This window comes from Heterocephalus glaber, unplaced genomic scaffold, assembly GCF_053883595.1.
Source record: "Heterocephalus glaber isolate CG9 unplaced genomic scaffold, H.glaber_assembly_v1.0 deba00001757, whole genome shotgun sequence".
Lineage (NCBI taxonomy): Eukaryota > Metazoa > Chordata > Mammalia > Rodentia > Bathyergidae > Heterocephalus > Heterocephalus glaber.
Window position 1 is genome coordinate 4,993,604 of NW_028258454.1, and position 14,054 is coordinate 5,007,657.

The following is a 14,054-nucleotide window of genomic DNA, read 5'->3' on the forward strand; positions in this document are numbered from 1 at the left end:
TTGTTTTAGAATTTTTAAAATTAATATAACTTGGAGGTGTTTCTGCATAAGTATTAAATATCTACATCCTTTGTTTTGCTTGCATGTGTGGGTATAATTTATTGATCCTGTCAGAATTTTTACAAACAATATGACTGTAAATTACCCTTTATTTCATACCTTTATATATGTGTAAGTGTAACTGCAGGCAATATTACTAGAAGTGGAATTCCTCCACAAAACGAAAGAATATATGCATATATAACGTCAATGAATTGTTAAATTGTTATAGATAGTAGTTGTATCAATTGATATTGCCACCACTAATAGGAAGGTATGCATTACCATACTGGTACTGCACCAGCAGATTGTATTACTAAATTTTTGCATTTGCCAAGGGTGACAGAAGAGTGAAGCATTAACAAACAAATGAGTCAAAAATGAGCAAAAGATATAAACAGTTTAATAAAGAAGACATGCATATATGATTCATAAGCACATGAAAAGATGCTCAACTTAGTCATTAAAGAAATGCAAATTTAGAAACCCTAAGGAGATGCTGCTCACACTATTATTATCCAGGATGGCTATAATAAATGTGATAGACAATCACAAATCTTGGCAAGAGTGTGAACAAATTATAGCCCTTAGATATGCTGGTGAAATTATATAATGGTTCAGCCACTGTGGAAAACAACTTGGCAGTTCTTCAGAATGTTAAACTTGGAGTTACCACATGACACAGAAAGTCCACTCTTAGGTACATAGCCAAGAGGAGTGACAGTCTGTCCACACAGAAATGTGCACACCAACAATATAAAAGGGTTTGTTTTCCCCCACATTCTCACCAGCATTCATTGTCCTTTTAATCTTTATGACAGCTATTCCGACTGGAGTGAGGTCATCAAATCTCAATTAAGTTTTTACTTGCATTTTCTGAAGGTTAGATATATTAAACATTTCATATACCTCTGAGGAATTCGAACTGCTTTTTGAGAACAGTATCTACTCAATTTGCCTAGTTTTTTTTTACTGTGTTCATTGTTTCATGGGGTTAGCTTTTAATTTTCTTGGTATTCTAGATATCAGTCCTCTGTAGAAGCATAGCATTATGGATTGTATTTAGATGTGCCCCCAAAGGCCTCACCCACTCATCGATGGAGCTTTTTGGAGCTGGCTGGGTCAACCAACTATAGACTAAAACCTGTGCAAACTATGAGCTAAAATAAACATTTCCTCATTTAACTGGAGGGTGTCAAGTATTTTGTGAGCAAGGACAAAGTAAGATATATTTTAGTTCCAGGAGTGGGCTCTGGCCATGTGATTCAAAAGCCTGAAGCTGAAGAGGCATCCTAGGTATGCTATAGGCTGAACTTGATGGGAGATTTTGAACAGAGGTCAGAAGCCCACAATGCTGACCAGAATGCCTCTGGAATTCAAGGCTCAAGAGGTTCCAGTTGGGAACAAGGACTTCATTGACAGTTGAACTCCATATCATGTGTGTTATGCTTTGGCAGGAAATTTGTCTGTGTTTCACTAATGTCCAGAGACTGCTTGAAACTGAGATTGCAGGGGATTGGACTATTAACATGACAGAAAAAATTTCAAGGCAGTCTAATATTGAAGTGATGGCATGGATACTTCTAGGGGTTTTTAACCAGATCTATGTTGAGAATCAAGAGCAAAGAACCTATCAGAATGATTTTTAAAGTTTTGAGTTTGGCCGCAAAGAAAGCTCCAATAAAGTTGCAGCCTACAAATATGTGACTGAGGAGAACTTGGGTGCTGAAAAGATTAGCAATAAAAAGCCAAGTATTTTGGATAGGACAATAGAAAAGATGGCATGGGGACATCAGAACAACCATGAAGACGCCACCCTTGCAACCTCAGGGTTGAAAAGTTGAAAGACTTTGCTTTAAGAAGAGAGCCCCAGGGTACTATATTCTAGAATGGTGATGGCCTAGAGAATTTGTTCCTTGGGACTAGGTTCATAGCACTCAGCATCCAGTCACTTACTTGACACCTACAGCCAAGATAGAAGGAAGCCTGGCCACTGCTCCAGTTGGCAGCAGACCTTGGCAGCATCCACATGGTGCTGGTTTTAGTTTTGTGCAGAATGCAAGAGTTATTGGATCAGGAACACTTCCACCTAGATTTTAAAATAAGGCCCGGGTAAGCAGGCAGTGTCCCCCTGTGGGGGCAGTATATGAAGTTGTGAGTGTGAAGCCAAATGTGCAGTGGAGACCCCAGAAAGTTGGAGAAGCCAAGATGGTGGATCATCTGAGGAAAGCTACAAGAAGTGAGCAAAGCCAGCCAAAGAGAGGTCATGAGGGCTACAACCACAGGCAGTGCCACTGGGGTAGAGCAACCCAAGGCCTTTGGAGTTCACATCTTGTCCTGGATGCTGGACATTGAACTAGGGGACTTAATATTTGCACTACTGAATTTTAGACTTGCCTTGGTTCCGTTCTTTACTGTCCCCCTATTTGTACTTTTTGGAATGTGAATGTTTATCTTGTGCCATTGTATTTTGGAAGTGTATAACTTTCTTGTCCTTTGTGCAGGTGCTAATAAATAAGAGTTTGCCTGAAAGGTCAGAGGAGACTTTGAACTTGGATTTTTCACCAATGCTGAAACTGGTAGGACTTTAGAAACTCTCAGAAATAGACTAAATGCCTATTGCATGAAGAGATCTGCGTGAGTCTTTTAGGGACTAGGAGAGGAATGCTATGCTTTGGATCTACATGTCCCCCCAAAGCCTCATGCACTCATATATGAGGCTTTTCAGAGCTAGCTGATCTAGGGTGTGTGATACTGGGATGAAGGGTGTGTGGTACTAAATCAGTCCACTGATTGGGTTAGCATACTCATGTATATGGATAAAGGAAAAGCCCACCCTGGGTGTAGGTGGCACCACCCAAAAGATGTGTAGCCTGGATGGGATAAAGGTGAAAGGGAGACTTGCTTCACTGATTGCTGCATCCTGCCTGCCTTGCTGTGAACTGTTTCTTCTCTGCCACGTCCCTGTGCCATGCTGCCCTGTACTGGGGCCAGCTGACTCCAGTGAACTGAAACCTCTACAAACTGTGAAGTGAAATAAACCTCTCCTCCTTTATCTTGTGGATGTTGAGTATTTGGTCCCAGCAACAAGAAAAGAAACAAAGACACATAATTAGCAAATATTTTTTTTCCATTAAGTTTGAATAAGATCACTCAAAAGAAGAAAGCTACTCTTCTAAACTGGAAGACTTGCAATATTTCTTGAAAAAGCAAGACTCCACTGCCACTAAAGGAAGCATACAAATCTGACATGCTCCTAATATTTGGGCTAAAAGTGAAGTTTCATTCTTTAGTCAAACAGGCAGCTCAATGGTCATTAACTCTTTTCTCATTGTTTTCTGATAAGTTTTTCTTCTTCAACCCAGCCAGTGAACCACAGCACCCCAAGGTAGTCGGAGAGCACATAATCCCTTGTAGGTAAGGTCTACAGCCCCTTCCAGCTGGAAGGAGCTATGAAAGACAGACTTCCACTCCCTCAACACTCCATAAAGAATTATGAGGATTTGTGCCTTTCAGGGGAAATGAGACAGGCAATCAGGTTGTGACAAAGCTGGCTGGGGCAGCTGACATGACCTGTTAACTACAGGATCCTAGAACACACGCACAGAACATTTTCCAAACCTCTGGATGTGGACTTCTCATGAGAATGCAAGCAAGTTTTCAATAGGATGGCCTGGACCTGACATCAGCCTGAGACGTGAGATTCCATCACCTCTCAGGCCTATCTCTTAGAACTTGTATACAGAATTTCTTGTGGGTTTCTTTAGATTGGGACAGCACAAAACATCACAAACACCAAGGAGAGCTTCCTATTATGGCTTTCTTCACAAAAGCCCACCCTGTGTCCTTCAGAGTGTGCTTTTATTTTGCTTTTCCTCTTTTACTTGACCCAAGCGTGCTCTGCAGAACCAGTAGGGTCCAAAGCCAGAGAAAGTCGTGGGAGATGAAGAATAAAAAGAAAGATAAATACCAAGATTAAGCTTTATAATCTAGTGTGCTGTGAATTTATAGTGTAGGAATGTGGGGCAAGTAATGCCACATGGCCCACGAGGCCTAGGCTGGATGTGACTATCTCATGATCGGGGCATGCACAGAAAAGGAACAAGTATACATAATGTAACTATCTCCTGGGGCTGTGCCATCCAGGATCTACAATCTTAGTGTCTGTTTGACTCTCTGATCTATGGAGGAGAAAGGGAGTAGGGATTAGGTGAAAGTCCATCTTTAGGCTCAGCCCATGGCAGTTTTTTGCTCATTTTGTTCAATTCTTTGTCTGAAGTGAGAAGAACCTGGAATCCAACTCCAGAAGGATACTGGAGCAACTCAAAGCCAGTAATCTTTGTTTGGCAAGCCAATTTCTAGAAGGAGCTACCTGGTAACACAGTACTCTCACAGGCTGAGGCAAGAAGATTGCAGAATTGCCCAACCTGGGCAAATTAGTGACTTAGTCGGACCCTGTGTCAAATTAAAAAATAAAAAGCACCAGGAATGTAGCTTAGTATGAAGGGCCTGGGTTCAACTACCAGTGTGGCCCACATACCTGTGCACATGCGCATGTGCACACACACAGCAAACACTTGCTTTCCCACTCTAGAAAACTTTCTTCCAATTGTACCCTCTTCCCTCAAAAATAATGACTATTATTTTTATGATTTCTTTTCAGTTTTATCACCTAAGCATGTATCCTCACTACACACTACAGGTTTGGCTGTTTCTTTTTTCTTTGTACTGGAGACTGAACGCAGAACCTTGCACTTGTGAGGCAGGTGCCGGAACCACTGAGTTAAATCCCCAGCCCTTCTTTTGGGTTGTTTTGATATGTCTTAGGTTGTATTTTTAATGCAAAGAACTTCATAGTCCTTTTTTTCCACTTGGAATTTGTTTATTGAAGAAACCAAGTCTGGGTGTAGTAGCATGCATCTGTAATCCCAGCACTTGAAGGAGTGACTTGAGGTTGAGGCCAGCCTGGGCTACATAGTGAGTTCAAGGCCAACCTGAACTACATAGCAAGACCCTGTCACAAAAGCAAAAAACAAAAGAGAAACTCAATCAATTATCCTAGCATTTCCTATTACCTGAATTTTATTGATTGCATTCTGTGGAATAATTTAACATTTTTTTCAGTCTTTTGTGCATACTGTAAATTGATTACTAGATCGTATTCAGGTCAAAAATCTGTCTCCTTTCAACAAGAGTACAACAACAAACAGATGTATCAAACCAAAAAAAGATATTTGCAACATCAAAAATAGAGAAATAAGAAACTATATCATATCTGGAAATTCATGTGACAAAAATCCATAAGAAAGTTTTATAAACTCTGCTAAAATATATAAATGACTTGAAAAGCAGATGCACAATATTCGTGGAGGTGACAGTTTGGCTGGGTAAGCTAATGTGTGACTAAACATTCATTCCAGTTCCTTTCATGCTTTACCTCCATGGGCTATAAATCTAGAAAGTTAAATACTTAATTTCCCAGATCTATTTGCAGTTAGGTTTCTAGAAGTGAATTATTTCTACCAAAAGGTACATTTAAGGAAGAAATGGAAGGTGAATTTGAAGTTAAAATAACATGTTGCTTTATTTATTTGTTTCAGCTTTTGTTTTGTTTTTGCTGGCAAGCATGCTCACAAAGATGGCGGTATTTACTGCAGCAGCCCAGTCATTAGCTCTGTGGATACTGAGTGTTGCTACTGTATCCTGTTGATTTCTGAATTGTACCTACTGTTGTGTACTACTAACATCATTCATTCCAGCTGTGAGGGCCTGATTCTCTGTCCTCCTAATGGGTAGCAGTGGTAGCAGCTCCTAAGACAGTCCAGTTCTGCAATAGTCTCCTGGGACTCACTTATGAGATCCTTGTCCTAAGGACACTTCTCTAGCCCTTTCAGCACCTTTTAAAAAGTATCAATTCCTTATAAAGTATTGAATCATTACATATTTCAAGTAGCAGATCTAGTTCCTGTAACTGAACACTCACACAATGATTGGTAAAGATATAAAAGCTTCCCAAATATATATAATCTTAATAAAAATTTTAAATACTTGAACAAAACTCCAAATGTACATGCAATTGAAAAAGGAAAGAAAGAATTTAAAGTAAGTATTTTGGCTCTTGCTGAAACCGACTCAAGTAGAACTCAGAGATGAAAACAATGCATGGACTTTGATTAGGTCATTAACTTACAAACCAAGGAGGGCAAACTAGTTTCACCTTTCTTGCCTTCTCTATTGATAAAGGCCATCTTGAGTGCTGAATAAATGATTCTCAGGCTGTTCAAGCTCAGCAGTAAAGAGTGGGAGCGAATTATTGGCCCTGGCTGCAGACGCTGAAAGCACATGGGAAATGACATTCTTCAGCTAAGCTTGCAAGTTAGTAACTATGAGTGTGTGCATGTGTGGGGGTTCTCTTCGGTTAGTTTTTAAAAGTCTGGTACATAAATACTAGAAAAATCAGAAGTTTCTGACTGCTAACAGGCAGAAGCAAATGAAGTAAAAAATATTTTCTTTTCTATTAGGAAGTCTTTATTTTCAACATGGTATATTTAAAATTGCAAAAGAGAAAAATGTGAAATCAAATTTTAAAAACCTCATGTTTCCTTAAACTATGTAAAAAGTGAACCAGGTGTCAGGCTTCATATAGCAAATTTTATTTATGTAAAAGTTCAAAAAACATCAGAACTAGGAAGTGTCAAATGCCCCCCAGTATAGCATGAAGAAAAGGGGTAAAAATATTCCTGAACATAGACATAAATTCCTTTCAAAAAGGTAAACATTTCTGTACATTTTATATCTTGATATCATTGAATACTGTTGGCACAATTATTTCAACCTTTATCATTATGACCTACTAATTAGGATATGTAAGGACCTACATAGTCTAATACCACCACTCCCACAGCTTACTAAACTTGACTCATTTGATTATAGCAGCCTACACTGTTTTTTCAGGAAATAACTGTTACAATTATTCTAAAAAGTGATACAGTTGTCCTAACTGGTTTTCTAAATGAGATATCACAGTTTTAACAAATTTATGTGTAAAAATGTATTCAAAGAAAAAAATGATCTTTTTATTTTAAGGATTTGTGTAAACTATATTATAAAAGTTAGATTAACTATTTGGTACATTAAATACAAATGTCATTTGCATAAAAAGGACATGTTCAGTTTTATAGAACAGCTACTTAGGGCTGGGGGTTTAGCTCAGTGGTTCCGGCTCCTGCCTCAAAAGCGCAAGGTCCCGAGTTCGATCCCCGGCGCAAAAAAAAAGATATAGAACAGCTACTTAAATGGAATTCAGTTAATGAAAGTCAGGCATTCCTAATTAAAAGTAGTTTACTTTGGACTGGGGATTTAGCTCAGTGGTTCCAGTGCCTGCCTCGCAAATGCAGTGTCCCAAGTTTGATCCCCAGTACCAAAAAAAAAAAAAAAAGTAGTTTACTTTAATGCCTTCATGTTTCTTTTTGGTAGCAACTATGTTTTCCACACAGGAAAGAATAATATCGGGGCCATTCTTTATAATTTTAAGAGTGGCTAATACAATAAGACTATCCTTCATTCCTGGAATTGACACACCTCCTACCACATCTTGTTTTTCATAATCTTTCATTTTCATTTTGGGTATAGCACAATACTGATTTGGTTTAGCTTTTCAGGATAATATGTGGATCAGTGGCACCCTCTGCAGGACACATCCCAGATTCTCAGGTGCTCAGTGTCTGCAGGCAGGGCAGGGAAGTGTCCTGGCCTCTACTGGGCCCAAGCACTGCCAGACCCAGCCCCAGCTCCAGGACTACCTGACAAAGGCAGAGAGGCAAGGTCATCCAGCTCCAGCTCTGGACATCTGATCACCTGATGACTGTGATTTCCCCTCTCAAGCACACTCAGCTATTTCCCCTCCCATGCTAGGTCTGGTGGAGTTAAACTTGAATCTAGGTATAGGCCCTGTGTCTCAGCCCTTGGACCTACACACAGATGGCAGAATTATGCATGCTCATTTGCTACCAAAATCTTGCAATAGATTAGGTACCCTTCCATAACCACTATTTCATATTCAACAGTTTTTGGAATAAAACATTTATTACATAAAATGTTCCACTTGGATCATTTAAGTTGCAGAATTCAGTGGGATTTTTGAAAACATTGTCACCATTTTTTCCCAAAATTTTATCGTATTTTATTTTGTTTTTGTTTGTTCTCCTGACACTTTGGATTAAAACCAGGGACTCCTGCTTGCTGGCCTTGAACTTGTCTCAGCTTCCCAGGTAGCTGGGATTGCAGCAGTGATCCAACATATCTGATTATTTCCATAAAATTTTAATGACTCCAAACAGATAAACAATGCTGTCATGGAAACAAGCCTGTTAAAAGGGCAAAGACGTCACCTTCCCCACCGTGCTGCCCAAGCCATTTCTGGGCAAGAAACAGCTCATACTCTCCCTGAAGCCCATCTGCTTGGTTGGCAGCCTCAAAGCAGCAGGGGCAAAACACCTGGATCTCTCTGTCCTGCAGAATCACGTAGATTACCATTCATCAATTGAAGCCCAGCCTCCATGACCCTAGTCGCAGATCTTCCCCTTAATCTAGGATGCCTCTTAAGCTAGGGTGGCCTGTTCCCCTTAAGCTTAGCCTGCCTGTTTCTTCCGGTACCCTTCCTAGGTTGGGGAAGAGACTCCCTGTCAGGGCCCCACATCAGTGAGTCATTTTCACATCCCCTCCTTCAGGTCTCTCTCTGACCCTGACCTCTGGCAACTTCCTGTAGTCTGCATGGCCATTAGGTGTTCCACTCTCAGCACTCACTCAGGCTAGGAGTCAGCTTAGCTGATGACCCAAGTCCTTTGACTACTAAATCTTTTTCTCTGTTGGGACTTGTGAGACTCTTGTTTGAAAAGAGAGCTGACTTTCACTTCAAATGCTGAGACGTGAGAAAGATGGGGGGGGCGGTGAGGGGGAGAGAGGGAGAGAGAGAGAGGGAGAGAAAAATTGCTTTAAATATTTTTTCCTGAATTACTGCAGGAAGCATCCTACCCTGAATAAAGGCAACCAGGGAAAAAGAGGATGATGTTGTAGAGTGATGATAAAACTCAGTGGTAAATACTTGCAAAGGTCATTTCATTGTTGAACAGTTAAATTGGGGAAGGTAAAAGTAGCATGTTTACCTTAAATATTACTAATCTACAGTAATCACACCTTTGAACACAGAGGACCTGAAATACTCATTATTTATCTACTCTAGTGTCTCCCCTTGGGAACACTGGATGAACTCAATTTTTATCTACTTCTGACTCCCCTTCTTTCAGACATTTCTGTTTACAACTGAGACCCTCACCATTTCTTTTTAATCAAATGAAATATGGAGGTGTCTTTGTTTGTTTGTTTGTTTTCTGGAGGCGAGCCGGGTGGAGAAAGAGTTGTAGGCAATGTCAAGATGAATGGAAAGAGCAATGGAGAGTAAGTTCCCGGGAGGCCATGGGCTGTGGGCCTCACATATCAGAGCATGTGGGCCCCAATGGGAAGAGAAGGAACTTTGCAAAGCATGCAAAGCTTAAAACGTGTGACACAGACTATCACTTTCATCTGTCACATGCTTCTGTTCACACCTACATGAAGCTGCACACACTTGCTTTTCTGTGTGGCTATTTGGTCTCACACAATTTTTAAAGGCAATAGGCATTCCAGTTCTCCAAACCACTGACATACACAATCTACCATCTGGTGGACCCTGCAAGTAATATTCCTTCAATGCTCTTAGGAAATATTTGGACCTGGATTCACACAGAATTTTGGCTGAACAAAGTGCAGTAGTTTACAGTTTCACCTGTACTATGTTGTCCTTTTCTACAAACCCTGGGAATAGCCATAAATGCACTTATTTTGCAAATGAAGCAACAGGCTCATAGGGAGAAGTCGTTATAGTGTCGAGCCAAGATTGGGGTCCAGTTGTGTCTGATGCACTGTGCCCATTTTATTTAAAATTCTAAGTGCTTCTAGCTAGATATTTGAACTTATATAAGTTAAATATTCTGCCCAAGATTATTTCTTTATCAGTATATTAATACCTGACATACCAATCTATCTATTTTGATCCACAACTCAAAAAGTCCTGCATAGGTGAAAGCAACTTATAAACTCTCGCTAGATTATGCTGATCTGGAAGATTCTCAGGGTATACTTGACCAGAGAAACCCCTCCAGAAATAACAAATGAAATGTAGTAAGCAGAAATGCAATATGAATTTTATTCATAGATTCTTTTATGCAGCAAACATTAAGCTGGCATTTCCTTTATGCAGCAAGGCTGTTTGAGCCAGGGAGGACCAGTGAAGGAGTGAGTGCTCCTGCTGAGGAAGTCAGTTCATGTTTACATTAAAGATATTCTTTCTCAGAAAAGCAAAAGAGGATGTGAACACTTCAGGAAAAGTATGATGAGAGAATAGACACTTAGAAGAACGCTTGGGCCTGAATTGAAGATACAGTTTTGACATCTAAAATGTGCACCACCTCTCCTCTTTAATGGCAGAGAATCCTTAAACCCAGGGAGTAAGTGTGAAATTCCTTTACTAATAATCTACCTGAGACAATGCACTGTTAATACTAAACTTGACTTTGGCCTGTCATAAGGGGAAATTTTTCTTTTGTTAAAATTTATTGCTATTTAATGTGAAAGGCTAAAAATACTCTAATATTGAACTCTTAATATTTTTCAGGAATATGAATTATGGTCATAAGAAATCATGATTATGACTGTATAGGAGATATTAAAGATAAAGCAGCCCTTTTCATTTTATTGTAAAGAAATATCTGATGGTGATTTATACAGAAAAAGAGTGGTATTTAGCTTGTTCTTCAGGAAATCAAAGATGAACATCCACTGCTGATCTTCTTGCTGGGACAGTCCTGGGATGGTGCAGAGTGTCACATGAAAACAACCAGAAAGCACAACTGCAGGTGTGTCTTTTTGGTCTCCTCTCTCTTCTGTGGAGTCACCAGGATTCCAACACAGGAGCTTTACTCTGATGAGTTCATCTAATCCCAGAGGTCTCATCTCTAAACTCCACAGTCAGATTAAGTTTACATCACCTTAATGCCTCACGATATATCTAAATTTCCACACATGAAACTCGCATATAAACCACTTCAAAGGGTATTTTTGGTAATCAGTGTAAACTTTAATGAATCTACAAATGAATTTATGCAATTTGAGATTTTTCTTTCCTGTTGTATTAATCTACCAAGGTTACCTAAACAAAATACCATGAGTGAGTGGATTAAACAACAGAAGCACATCCCTCACAGTTCTGTGGCTGGCAGGCTTAGATCCAGAAGCCAATGGAACAGCTTCCATCGGGGACTCTTCTCATGGCCTGTTGGTGGCCAATGTCTCAGAGGATGTGCACATCACTTATTTGTATACCCAGAGAAAGAAGGGGAGAAAAGGGGGAGCAAGGGAGATAGAGCTCTTTGGTGTCTCTCTGCTTATAAGGACTTCATTCCTGGACACTTCAGTTCAAAAACTGGGGTACATGACTGCTCTGGCAAGACAAGAAGAGGCTCCAGAAAAATTCCAAAAGCTGTGCTGCAAAGCCCAGTTGCCCAGGAGGAATCTGCTCATCATGGTGGGGATCATCAAGGCAGCCTCCCTGGAGAGGAACTGCAGAGGACCCTGATGAGGCAGCTGCTGCGGTAATGGTCACCCCTCCTTGGCATATCTTCACTGGCCTGGGCTTCTCAACTGAGATGAAGTATTATGGGGTTGGGTCTGTGGTCACCCCCAGAAAAGGAAAAGGAGGAAGGAATCAAGAACCCTCAGGAGAGCCAGCTGCTGCAGATGACTGAAAATTGCCAAAGCATCACCTCAGGAGCCACTTGGGGCCTGGTTCTGGGACTTTTGCTCCATGAACATCAGCATATTTAGATCAGGATAAAAGTGTTTTCTGTGAAGGGGCCAAGAGTAAGGGTTGTTGATCAAATTTAGCTGTACTGTGATAGTGCAAAAGAAGCCTTAATGACGCATATGCAAAGAGGGGTCACTGCGGCTTCTTTTACAAACAGTTCTAATACGAGAGCACACAAAACAAACAGAATGATATTTTAGACCACTCTTTCCTGCTTGTGTTCTCTGGACCTCTTGTACTAGAATCAGGTAAGTGTTCAGTTTAGATCCATAGGTTGCAATCTGCTAATTTAGATCATCTCTGTGTCCTCTTTGCAAAGTTCTGTAGGTTTCAGTTTAAAAGTCTTGCACTTGTTTTGTTAAACCTATTCTCATTTATTTTTCTTTTTGATACTACTGTAAATGGAACGATTTCCTTAATTTTATTTTCCTTACCAGTGTGTAAAAATGGTTTGCAGTTGATTTTTGTGTAGTTATCTTCCTTCTGAAATGCTGCTAAACTCATTTTTTAGTTCTAGTAAAATTGTTTTGTAGGCTTTTTGCTATTTTCCACATGCAAGTTTGAAATTATCCAAATAAATATCAAAATCAAGTGCATCTTGATTTCTCTTTGATCTTAAAATCTCTCTAACTGGATCTTTCCTTACAATGCTGGACTGAAGAGAGTGCATCCTTGCCTGCTTCCTAATTTTGAGGAGAAAACTTTGTCTGTTATCAGCAAGTAGATGTTAGCTGTATTTCTAGTTGCCATCTATCATGTTGAAAGAGTTTACTTTTCTTCCAAATTTTGTAAGGGATTTTGTTGTAGTTGCTGTAGGGTTTCTTTGGTTATTTTTATTTTGTTTTACCATGAATGAATGAGGGATAGTGTCAACAGTTTTTTCTGACTGTGGATATAATCATGTGGGGTTTTTTCAGACTACTAATATGGTTTATTACATTAATTGATATTTTGGATGGTAGATCAACATTGCATTTGAGGCATGAATCACACTTAGTCATGGTGTACAGTCTCTTGTACATGTTGATGGATTTTGCTGGCTTATATTTTATTTAGTAGTTTTGCATCTGTATTCATGAGGGAAATTTTTCTGTAATTTTCATTTTTGTGATATGTTCGAATAACTTTGACATTGGCTAACATTAGTCTCTTTGAATACACCAATTTTCTTCCTTATATTCAATTAAAAAGTCTATTGGAAGGACATTGGGCCTATATAAATGAAGCAGAGTTGGAAGGCAAATAGTGAGAAAGAAGAAAATGGCTTTTCTGGAAAGATCAGGGTTTTCACTTAGATCATCGTCAGAGAAGTGGACAGAGCAGGACCTTTCACTGGGCTTGCCGTGCCTGCCTCTCTCAGCTGGCGTCTTCTCTGTTTAGCTTGTGCTCCAGTAACTCTTTGTCCACAGAGAAACCTGCCACCTCCTTGCTGGATTTCTGTCAGGCCATGTTGTCAGTGACCCTGGTGAAGAGGAGACACCAACTCTGCTGCTTAAAATGGCAAGTAGAGCCATGCAACATGCCTGGCCTGAAAGCGGTCAATGCCTGGTGTTATTTTCAGTGGATTCTGTGGACACACCATGGTTTGGTGTGAGGAATTCATTAGTTCCTAAGTGTCCTTTATGGGGGAAAGACAAAGAGACTTTGTGCCCCACGGGAGCAAGCGCACAGTTGTGTCTGGCTTGTGACTTGCCCCCCAGTGGCCTGAACGCGTCTTTGAACACTTTCTTCTCCTTCCTCCAGCACTGGCTGTTGACTTCTCATCCTGAGGGAAGAAACTGTTCCTCAGTGTAAAAATGGGCATCTGTGGGTTAACTGTGTAACTATGCTTGCTGAGAAAGATACACTGTAACTACAGTCACTACTGTAATGCAAACTCACTAGAGCAAGGCGATCTCAGATAGCCCTGCCAACCCTCCTGCTCCCCGCTTCTTTGCCCCTTTGCTTATGTATTTATGCTTAGATTGATGGCTGTTTCCCCAGTGATTACGGTTGATGTGTCTCCCTCCCATAGACACATGAAGGTATAAAAATGAGAGTAAACTTCTGTTTGACGCTTTCGAGGTGATTTGAATCCCTTGAAGCTGCCCACAATAAAGCTGATTTTTGCTCCTAC

The 14,054-nt window shown here is 40.2% G+C and overlaps 1 long non-coding RNA gene across 13 annotated transcripts in view; it reads left to right on the forward strand.

Moving 5' to 3' along the window:
- LOC106008605 (uncharacterized) overlaps nucleotides 1-14,054 on the forward strand; it is a 50,727-nt gene extending 36,673 nt beyond the window's left edge. For 3 of the 13 annotated variants that reach the window (XR_015447395.1, XR_015447405.1, XR_015447403.1), the window contains exon 4: nucleotides 1,062-14,054. This is a non-coding gene — a long non-coding RNA (uncharacterized LOC106008605). The remainder of the gene's footprint in view (nucleotides 1-1,061) is intronic. The other 10 variants (XR_015447400.1, XR_015447406.1, XR_015447396.1 and 7 more) reach the window with 10 other exon arrangements.